The sequence below is a fragment of the Cicer arietinum genome, chromosome 3, assembly GCF_000331145.2.
Source record: "Cicer arietinum cultivar CDC Frontier isolate Library 1 chromosome 3, Cicar.CDCFrontier_v2.0, whole genome shotgun sequence".
In the NCBI taxonomy this organism is placed as follows: Eukaryota; Viridiplantae; Streptophyta; class Magnoliopsida; order Fabales; family Fabaceae; genus Cicer; species Cicer arietinum.
This window is the reverse complement of record NC_021162.2, coordinates 5063344-5075689: the sequence shown is the minus strand read 5'-3', so window position 1 is coordinate 5075689 and position 12346 is coordinate 5063344.

Below are 12346 nucleotides of genomic sequence, written 5' to 3'. Positions count from 1 at the left end.
TACTTTTGTTATTTCAACAAAAATTGAAATAATTATTTTTTACAAAAAACTAACCTTTTAAAAATTGACATTTCGAACTTGAATTTCCTAAAATTTTATCGTAATTTAAAATTTTTATTTATCTATTTTTATGAATTATATTAATTATATATATATATATATTACTTTTGTTATTTTAATAAAAATTAAAATATTTTTTTAACAAAAAAATAATTTTATAAATGTCTATTTGGATTTATTAAATTTTTTTCATAATTTAAATGTCTATTTATTTATTTTTTATGTATTTTTATTAATTAAAATAATTAAATTATATATATAATTTAACGAAAAAAATTGAAATTTCTTTTTTTTTTAAAAAAAACCAGTTGGAAGTCGCCATTTGGGAGTAGGCCTTCCTTAAGGAAGTCGCCATTCCAAATGGCGACTTGTAAGGGAAAAAAATTTTGAAAAAAAAAAGACCATTTTAGTATTTTAATTTGAAAAGAGGGCATTTTAGTGTTTTTTTTTTTAGAAAGAGGACATTGAGAAAAAATTGCCCAAATAATTGTATCCAAAATAGACTTCCTCAGTCGTGTAAACAAAAACGATGTTAATTAATAGGGACATAGACAGACAATTGGACAGAGGTGCCTTTCTATTAAAAATAATACTTTTTCGCTTTACAAAAAATACAAAAATATATATGGGACGTCTGAATCAACCTTTTCACATGGCTCACAAACAACATTGTCTATGTCGATAAATGATTAAAATATTAGTATTATGGCTCCAAATAATGTGACTTTAAAAAAAATTATTTTAAAATAAATGTCATTTGTAATATTAAATATAATTTTAATTAACTTTTTTATATTATATTTCAATAAATATTATATATAATTTTTAAAATAATATTATATTAATATTGATAAAAAACAATCAATAATAAAAATAAATAGTTTGATAAAATAATTCATTTTATTTATTTATTATATTTTTTAATATTGTACAAAAAATTTAAACAAAATTCATTATAGATATTACTTTTATCCTTAATTTTAAACACTATTACAATGCAAAATATATTTTCAAATTGTTAGATTCATATATTAATTTTTTTTAAATGGATCTTTTACTAATACTATTAATTTATTTTATAAAATAAAAATTAAATTGAACATATTTTTGTACAAAAGATATTTTAAAAATGATAAAATTGACATATTAAATTTATTATCTACTTTTTCTTAATATATGTGAAAAAGGTATTAAAGAAATATAATTAAAGACAAAAGTGATAATTATTTTTAACAAACATTCCCATGGGATCACATACAAGTATTTTGGGAATCAGAATGAGGTGATGCAAATCCAAAAGTATTTTGTAAAGGTTGAGATATGATTGGTGCATGTCTAGTTTGGTGATGAATGGGTGGGGCAGATGTATGATTTTTTTTTTTTTTTTTTTCTTTTTAACAATTGAGATATGGGTGATGTTAGTCTAGTTTTGTGATGAGGAGATGAAGCAGCTCTACTCACTTTTCGTAATGATTTCGATATGAGTGGTGTCACTCTAATTTGGGTTTAAGGAGATGAGACAAATCCAATGGTGCTTATGTAATGGATGAGATATAAGAGGTTATCACGTACTCTTATTTACTGAACTTGTCATTATATTTTTATTATAATACTGATCTGTTTTAAATAGTACAAAACTAAGTATATATATACCAGCTAACAAATCTTTCTGGTATATGGGCAGTTAACAGATTAACCAATACAAAACAATCAATTCCAAGAATTACAACTAACTAATAACAACAAAACTAACTAATAATAATAAAGATCATATAAAAATTAAGTAATCTTATTAGCCCCGTGCAAGCTCTAACCGTAGATGTCGATAAGGTTGAGCTTGGAAACAATATAATGAAAGGAAGAGGGAGGCAATGCTTTGGTATGGATATCTGCAAGCTGGGCAGTAGAAGGGACATGCATAAGATGGACCGTGCCATTTTGAATTTTCTCACGAACCAGATGACAATCGAGCTCTATGTGTTTTGTACGTTCACGAAAAATGGGATTTTGAGCAATTTGTATTGCAGAATTGCTGTCACAGAAAATTGAAACAGGGAGTTTCACAGGAAGATGAAGGTCTTTAAGAAGATATAGGAGCCATTGGATTTCACAAGTGGTGTGTGCCAAAGAGCGATATTCCGCTTCTGAAGAAGAACGAGAAATAACTGTTTGTTTTTTTTTTTATTTCCATGAGATAAGTGAAGACTTGAGAAAGACTAGCAAACATGTGGTTGACTTTCTGGAATCAGGGCAGGCAGCCCAATCGCTATCACTGAAAGCCGATAACTGGAGAGGAGAAGAAGAAGAAGAAAAATATAAGCCCTTTCCAGGGGAACCTTTAATGTAGTGCAGAATTCTGGTTGCAGCAAGATAATGAGACTGCATTGGGTTGGAAACATATTGGTTGAGCTTGTGAACAGGGAAGGAAAGGTCAGACCTAGTGTTGGTTAAGTAGAGCAAGCGACCAATCAATATTCGATTCAGTTTTTTGTTGGGGAAAGGATTATCATCATCCTTAGATAACTTCAGATTTGGCAGCATAGGAGTTGAAACCGGTTTGCGGTTGAGAAGTCCCATATCATCCAAGAGGTCCAAAGCATATTTGCGTTGATTAAGAGAAATACCCTTTGATGATTGCGCAACCTCTAGTCCAAGGAAATATTTGAGAGAGCCCAAGTCTTTGATTCGAAATTGAGAATGGAGAAAAGACTTAACAAATTGTATTTCTTGTGAATCATTGCCAGTGAGAATGATATCATCTACATAAATCAACAAAAAGGTGAAATGAGCATCATGGGATTTAACAAACAACGAATAATCCGAAACAGATTGAGTATATCCCAAAGATAAGATAGCAGAAGTTAGTTTATCATTCCAATTTCGACTAGCTTGTTTTAAACCGTAAATCGACTTGGTCAATTTACAAACTAAATTTGGGTTCGGAGGGGTATAACCAGGAGGAAGTTGCATGTAGACATCCTCGTGGAGATCCCAGTGTAAAAAGGCATTGTTGACATCTAATTGATATAAATGCCATTGTTTAATAGCAGCAATGGCCAAAACAAGTCTAACAGTAGTCATTTTAATTACAGGAGAAAATGTTTCTAAATAATCTACGCCTTCCAATTGAGTATATCCTTTAGCAACAAGTCTAGCCTTGTGCCTTTCAATACTACCATCAGAATTGAGTTTGGTTTTGAAAACCCATTTACAACCAATAAGAGTTTTATCATCAGGTAAATCAGTTAATTCCCAAGTGTTATTATGTTCAAGAGCCTGAATTTCTTGGTCCATAGCATTCTTCCAGCAATCAAATTTAATTGCTTGTGTATAAGAACGCGGTTCAGGAATAGAAGATAAAGCAAATAAATAAGATTTATAAGCAGCAGATACATTGTCATAAGATAAAAAATGGTTTAAAGAATGAAGATTACCTGATATAGTAGTATTGGAAGATCTAGAGGCAGGAACAATATTACATTCATAATCTTGTAAGTAACTTGGAGCATTTCTTACCCTAGTAGAAGTACGGACAACAGATTGAGGGACAGGGGTAGTATCAAAACCAGATTCATGCATAACAAGCGGAATATAATTTAAAGTAGCAGCAGGTATATCAAAATGCATATCAAAATTAAGAAAAACATGGGAATGCTCATGATCAGCCAATTGTGGAGGACAAGATAAATGATCAATATCTTCAATATCACAAGGTAAGTCAGAACTGTTATGATTGATAGGCAAAGGAAGTTGAGAGTTAGGAGTATGTCACTGAGTAGAATGGTGTTTATGAAAAGGAAAAACGTTTTCATAAAACACCACATTTCTTGAAAGAAAAATATGTTTAGTATGCAAGTCAAATAAAACATAGCCCTTTACTCCATCTCTATGTCCTAGTACAATGCATTTTCTAGCACGAGGTTGAAATTTAGTTCTATTAGTAGAAATAGTGGAGGCAAAACATAGAGAACCCAAAACTCTTAAATGAGAAAGAATAGGTTCTTTATTATACAATAAAAAATAAGGAGATATATTATGTAATTTGATAGAGGGAAGTAAATTTAAAATGTGGACAACATGAGTAATAACACCAAAAAGAAAGAGGTAAATGAGATTGAAATAAAAGACTCCTAGCAATATTTAAAATGTGTTGATGTTTTCTCTCAACCACCCCATTTTGTTGAGGTGTCTCAACACAAGAAGTATGATGAATAATGCCTTTACTGTTGAAAAAAGAAACCATGGAAAATTCAGGGCCGTTATCCGAACGAATAATTTTGACTTTTTTATTAAATTGAGTTTCAACATAGTGAATGAAATTAATAAGATGAGTTCTGGTTTCATGCTTAGCATTCATCAATCTAATCCAAGTGAACCTAGAATTCAATCACCCCATTTTGTTGAGGTGTCTCAACACAAGAAGTATGATGAATAATGCCTTTACTGTTGAAAAAAGAAACCATGGAAAATTCAGGGCCGTTATCCGAACGAATAATTTTGACTTTTTTATTAAATTGAGTTTCAACATAGTGAATGAAATTAATAAGATGAGTTCTGGTTTCATGCTTAGCATTCATCAATCTAACCAAGTGAACCTAGATTTATCATCCACAATTGTTAAAAAATATTTATGACCATGTAAAGAAGTAGTAGAAGTAGGACCCCATATATCAATATGCACAATATCAAAGATAGAAGAAGAAACAAATGCACTATTAGAAAAAGGTAATTTCTTTTGTTTTGAATAATGACAAACATCACAATGTTTCATATCAATAGGAGATAGAAAAGAATGTTGTTTAGCTACATTGTTATAACAAGTAGAAGAAGGATGACCAAGCCTATAATGCCAAACATGGTCTAAAGGAAAAACTGTGGAAATAGTATCTACAACATTGATCAAAGGAATATGGTTGGCTACAACATTAGATTGAGATATAGGATGAACAAATTCATAAAGTCCATTCCTAAGGATAGCACTACCAATCCTCTTCAAAGTGTTCAAATCCTGAATCATACAAGAATCGTGAGAAAATGTTAAAGTACATGGATTAAACTCAATAAGTTTACTGACAACAATAATATTGAAGGAAAACAAGGGAATATAAAGAACATTGTGTAAGATTAAGGATTCATTTAAAAGAACAGTGCCACTGATTGAAGCTTGAGTAAAATGCCCTTTAGGAAGTTTAACAGAAATTGGTTTTACAAATTTGTAAGTTGAATAAAAAGATAAAGAATTAGTAAAATGATCTGTTGCACCCGAATCCAAAATCCACACAGTAGAAAGATTACCTTGTTGTTTACCTGTATTAGAAGATGCAGAATGAACTTGATGATTGCTAATCCGATTCGAAACCTGAGGAGTGCTGGTGGAAGTAGATGATGGTAGGAGAGCTAACAACCCTTGAATTTGGTCCTTGGTGAAAGGGTGAGTAGATTCAGTAGAGTCATGAGGAAAAGATTCAACATTATGAACGATTTTCTTGGTTTGATACACAGGGGGAAAACCATGGAGAAAGAAGCATTTGTCAACAGTATGATTAGTTTTCTTGCAATTAGTGCACAATCTAGGGTTTTGAGGTTTTCCAGAATTTGGTTTGAAAGTGAATTTAGGTTTACCATTAGAAGGTTTATTAGAAGAATTTCGAGAATCAATAGCTAAAACCGTTGGTTCGGGCAACAGACCAATGTGTAATTGACGTTCTTGTTGAAGAATCATCGAGTAAACTTTAGTAAGGGGAGCGAGAGGATCAAGAAGAAGAATCTGGGAACGAACACTTGAGTAATTATCATTAAGACCTTGTAAAAAAATAAAGAATCAAGTCATGATCCCTATACTGAGTTACCGTCTTGAATGTGTTGCAACAACCAGTAGAAGAAGAAGTGCAAGAAGGAATGCGTCTGAAATTGAAGAGTTCATCAGAGAGCTTCTTGAGAGTTGTAAAATAAGCTATGACCGTGGAATCCCCTTGCTTAACGGTGGACATATATGAAGTTATTTGAGAAATTCGGACGAAATCACCTTGAGAAAATCGGTTCTTGAGTTCTTTCCAAACAGATGCGTCGTCGATCCAAAGAATGCTACCAACAATATCAGGGGAAATGGAGTGATAGAGCCACGAAAGAACAAGTGTATTGCAACGTTTCCAGGCCGAGAAATCTGAAGCAGTAAGATCTGGTTTCTTGATTGAACCATCAATAAAGCCATATTTGTTTTTCATTTCAAGAGAAATATACATCGCACGAGCCCAAGCATGATAGTTTGAAGCATCCAAAACGGGAGACACCAAGACAAGAGACATATTCTCATTGGGATGAATGTAAAATGAATTGTTGGGATCTCGATTTGGATGAGGAGGATCAGAAGGAGGATGAGGAGGATCGGAAGGAGGAAGAGGTGGCGGCGGCGATGAAGGTATTGCAGCCATGGAAAAGAGAACAGAAAGCGGTAACCCTAAAAGAACGATGATAAGAACCAAAATTCCCCTTTAAATAATGAAAAAAGAACCAAAATTCCTTACTATTATAATCTCTCTCCTATTATATATAATTCTCTCTTTGTGGGTCACTAGGTTTATGAGTCATTCTTTTTATATATCCAATATAGCCTCCATTCCTAGTCAATGTGGGACTAACTACTTATAATTGAATTCCAACAAATCTCCCCTCAATTATGAGTTCCCACCACTAGACTTGATCCAAGTGTTTTTTTTTTTGCTCCCCCACCAAGCCAGTGCTTTTTTTTTTGCTCCCCCGCCAAGTCAAATCAGACTCTGATACCACTTGTTGGGGAGTCCGGGGGAGCGCGACATCCGGAATGGGCTAAACATCAATGACTCTCCAACAATAACTTGATCAACTTTCAAATAGAAACATTATTTTGTATTTAAATGATGAATATTTGTTTCATGTGTGAATTCAAGAGACACATTAATAATCAAATAGATGTTTATCCTTTAAGTAATAGAAATATATTAAGCATAATCTTTTTACTAATTAATAAATGATACACATTTTTCTCTTTTATTTTTGTATAGTAAATTATATATATTTTTACTAATTTTCATCAAGAGATCTTCAAGAGGACATAGACCCGTGAAATATGAAGAAAAATTGAAGCATTAACTAAAATTTTTCCTACAAAGTTGAATATATTTTAACTTGTATAAAAATGATAATTGAATACTATAAGTCTTTCTATACTTCCTGGATTAAAAATGACCACTGAATAGTACAATGGTAACAGGTTATTTGTGACACCAATTACAAAATAGTTTTCTTTTCATTTTTAACATATAGAGATTACTATAGATGAAAGTTTTGCTCAATTTACAAAAGCTATTTCGAGAAGTGAGATATTTGGCACAATCGTTTATCACAACGTTGCGAATTAAAATGTTAATTAAATCATAATGTTATAGAAAATCCAAACAAATATTGTGGAGGAATATTTTACAATATTGTGAATATGTCTATAAAAAACTCATTTAAAAATATATGTCACATTCTAATATAAATTAAAAGTGCTTACATAATGATTTTGTTAGGATTAAAAAGTGTTACATTTTTTTTTATAGGACTTAAAACCAAATTTTAAAGAGACGAAAAAACTTATATAACTGTAGTACCTCAATTTTGTCCTATAAAATAAAAATAATTTAAATAAAAATAATTTAAATAAAAATAATTTAAATAAAAATATGTTTGTCTAAAAATTATAAAAAAATTGTAGTAGATTTATATTACATTTTAATATAAATAAATAAATAAAACTAACCAAAAAAGAAATAAACTTTAAAACAAAAGAGTCTTGCCGTGTGCTAGCTTTGACGTGCGTCTCGATATGAGGTTGCGTCTCCATATGAGGTTGACAACAACCCACACCAGTGTAAAATCCAGAACAACAACCCACACCAGTGTAAAATCCAGAACAACAACCACCCCTTAAATTGTACCAGATTGCTTGATGTAGTTGCCAAACCAGTTTAAAATACAGAAATTAATTTATACGATGGATACAACCCTTCCTCGTTTTGGTCTATATATTGAAACAAAAATTGAATAAGGAGAAGGAAGAAATCAGACGATAAAATTGGGGATTTTCCTTTCTTTCTGATTCTGGTTTCCAAAATACAATAGAAATAGAGCAATATCAAAGAAGAAGAATCTGCCATCATACTTCTTCCCATCAACCCATAACCTTAACCTTAAACATACTCGATCACTAACAACAAGCGGAGGACGAGAATCAACCCACCGGAAAAAGGGTATTTTCCTCATTCATAAGTTTGCTGTTGTATATTATTGAAAAATTGAATTTTTGTTTTTGATGTGTATGAATAGAGTTTTGGTTGAGATTTTTTATGTGTAATTGGATTAGTTTTGTACTAAATATGTTTCTGCTATTGTATTTTGAATCCTTGTTTACCCTACTAGGCTGATACGCTGTACACATTTCACCCACACCAACTGTTTGTTAGTTGTATTCCATCCCATTCTAGTGACTATAGATTGATTTAATAATATATTTGTGTGGTGGATGAACCTTTTTTTAGTTTCTCTATTTTCAGTATTTATTTCTTTTAATTATAATAATTCTATTTTAAATGGACATAATTAAGTTATAGTAGTTTTTTTTGGTTTATGCTATTTAGTTTTAAAAATGAATTTTATTTCTTCATTTATTAAATTTTAGAAAAAATAGTTTAAAAGAGGGTTACATTTATAATTAGTATTAAAATCTTTTATTTATTTATATAATAGATTAAGTTACAAGTCTATATATTTTTCTTTTCTCTATTTTATTTCAAAAAAATCGTTTAAACTTATTTAATATGTAGTATCAATTTTATTTTTTTCTAAAAAAAAGTTATAAAATTAAAATTAAAAAAAAAACAAACAAATATTTCATTAAAAATTAACTAGATGTGACATCTTTTTAATCTTTGAGTTATTAGAACACAAATTGTGACAATTTGATGGTTCTAAATCTCATATTCACAAATAAATTAAAAATGACATTTTAATCCCTGATTTGCACAATACAAATTATATTTTTTTAATAACTTTAAAATTTATTTTTATAAATGAATAGATTAAAAATCAACTTTTTTTGATTTCTCCATCGCACCGGGAGATACGTAGGAGCAAGATCACACTCTTGTCAAGCACACTAATAAAAACTTTCTTTTTTTCCATTCTTTTTTAACACACTTTTATCTCAAAAAATCACATTTATAAAAAACAATTTATATTCATATTTAATAATAAAGAAAAATAAATATATTTAAGTTGATATAATTTTGCACAATTAATTAAAGGTAACCGTATTTTAACGGATGTCGTAGGGTGCTAATACCTTCCCTACGCATAATCGACTCCCGAACTCAAAATCTGGTTTCAAAGACCATTTTTACATTTTTAAGGGTTTCCCAATATTTTCCCTATTTTAAAATAAATTTTGGTGGCGACTCCATTGAATTCGATGAAAACTCGAAACTTTAGGCCGCGACAGCTGGCGACTCCACTGGGGATATTTCGAGAGTCAAGCCTAAAAATTAATTGTGCATAATTTTTTAACTTTTTTCTATATTTGTTTGTTTTTCATTTTCATTTTATTTATGTGTTTTTATTTCTTAATAAGTATTAGTTGACATTATAATATTCTTTTAGGCTAGTAGATTATTTTTTATTTTATGTTATTTATTTATTTAGTATATGTATATATATTTTGTTAATATTATGGAGTTATTGAATTATGCTTATTTAGCACATACACTTTTACTAAAAACACACACTTATGAGTGGAACCTTATACCCGGGTTTGAACAAAACTTAAGTTTAGTTTCGAGATCGCGTAGTGGTAGCCTTCTGGATGTACATCCTGTTTGGTTAGCATGAAGATCTCACCTAGAGTTTGATCCTATTGAGGTTATTGTCACTTCAAATAGTTTACCTATTGTTGTTGACAATATTCTAAAATAGGATTATTGGCTCTAGGAACCGTGTTTAGAACCATAGAGCCTCCCTTGTGAGAGTTTCACTACATAAGCCAATAGATCCTTTCATTGAAAGAATATCTATTAAAACCAAAAAAATTATCTCATATATTCAAGACATTATAAATATATATTAGTTTCATTCATATGTCATGACATTTTTTTTTTCTCTCTTTCTAAGGAAAAATAAAACATAATAGCATTTTGCATAAATTTTCAGGATTTTTGGGGAATCATACAAACTGTAGTCACGTGTTATTTAAGTGGACAATGGGATCAGAAAAAAGAAAAACTTTACTTTTAAAGTTTAAGCAACCTGATTTGAAGAGTTTAAAAGACATCAGCAGTCAGATGAAAACTATACAACGTGAGAGTTTCGTTCACAAATATGGAAAAATTCTAAATCTCTTGGCAGTGAATGTGCAAACAGGGGCCCTCACAGCATTGGCTCAGTATTACGATCCTCTCTTAAGATGTTTCACTTTCCAAGACTTTCAGTTGGCCCCGACATTAGAGGAATTTGAGCGAATACTGGGTTACTCCCTAGAAAGAGGAAATCCTTATCGATATACTGGGCAACCACCGAAGTTGGACACAATTGCTGAAGTGTTGAAGATCGACATAAGAGAGTTGGCAAGTACAAAAGAGGAAAAAGGGGCTATTCATGGGTTTTCAAGAAAATATCTAGAGCAAAAGTGCCAAGATTTAGCTGATAAAAAAGAATGGAGTACTTTTATAGATGTTTTGGCCCTCATTATCTACGGTATTGTTATATTTCCAAACCTTGATAACTTTGTAGATTTTGCTGCCATAAATGTATTCTTAGCTTTTAACAAACATAAACAAAACCCAGTTCCTGCGGTTCTTGCTGATGTATACTACTCTATGCATATGCGACACGAGAAGAAAGGGGGAACAATTTTATGTTGTGTTCCAGTGCTGTATACTTGGTTTGTATCTCACATGTTCAAGAAAGGGTATCATGTTGGGGTCAAGAGCAATCGTGAATGGGCTCAGGGTATAGCTAGCCTTACTGGAGATAAAATTTCATGGTACTATAGAGAACAAGAGGTGGAAGAGGTAATATGCCGATGCGGAGATTTTCCAAATGTACCTCTCATGGGAACGAAAGGATGTATTAATTACAATCCAATGATAGCTCTGAGACAACTCGGCTACCCCATGTTGGATAAACCAGATGATAAGTCATTGGAGGCTTTTGTTTTGCACAATACGGGTATAGTAGATCCACCAATGTTGAGAAGGATAAGTCGAGCTTGGGAATCAATCATTAGAAAAGGAAAGGTACTCGGATGTAGAGGTTGCAGCACAAAGGAACCTTATCAACAATGGGTAAAGAAAAGAGTCCAAGAAATTAAGTTGCCTTTCCACAGTGCACCCTCAAATGATCAGGAAATGCCCGAACCTATTCTTGTTGCCAATGAAGAGATAGAAGAGCTCAAAGCATCATTGCTCAAATCTGAAGAGGAGAAAAAAGAGCTACAAGCGAGGTTAGAAAAAGTCTCCCAAGAGAACGACAACTTAAGATCAGAAAACACTTGTAAGAGTCAGTTTATCGAGAGAAGCAACAAGAGGTTGAAAGTTGAAAAAGGAAATAAACTTGACATACAAGATTGTTTAAGAGGCGCAAATGAAGAGTTAGATGTGCGAAGGCAAGAAAGGAATACAACTATTGAAGAAGCCTATATGTGGAAGCAATTGTGGACAAAATCAGCAAGCTCTAAGAAGAACACAAAAAATGAGCTTGAAGATTTAAAGAAACAACTGAAAGAAATGGTAGATCAATATGAGAATCAAGTAAGGAATGAGAGGCAACAGAAGGAAGAAATCGAAGAATTACTCTCAAAACACCAAGATGCACTAAAAGCAGAAATGGAAGCTTCTAGTGAGTTGAAGAATTACATTGATTATCAAGAAAAGATCTACAATGACTTGAAGGATGAAACCATATACTGGGAGGAGCGTTTCATGGTGTTGCTTGGGCAATTGATGAACCAAGAGATTTATAAAGAATTGGAAGATAAAGGCAAGCATTGGAAAGATTGCTTTTCGAAATTGGCAATGCTAGCTAATCAGGCAATCATAAAAATTCCAAAACATCTAAGAGAGATTGATGCAGTAATGCATCCACTCAACACTCCAATCAAAGTCTACAAGTTCGTCGAATATTGCAAACATTTAGTAGAAGAATTGGAGGAGAAGATTGGTTGTCCTCTTGAAAAAGATGATTGAAATACAATAGTCGATGTAGCTTTTTAATTTAA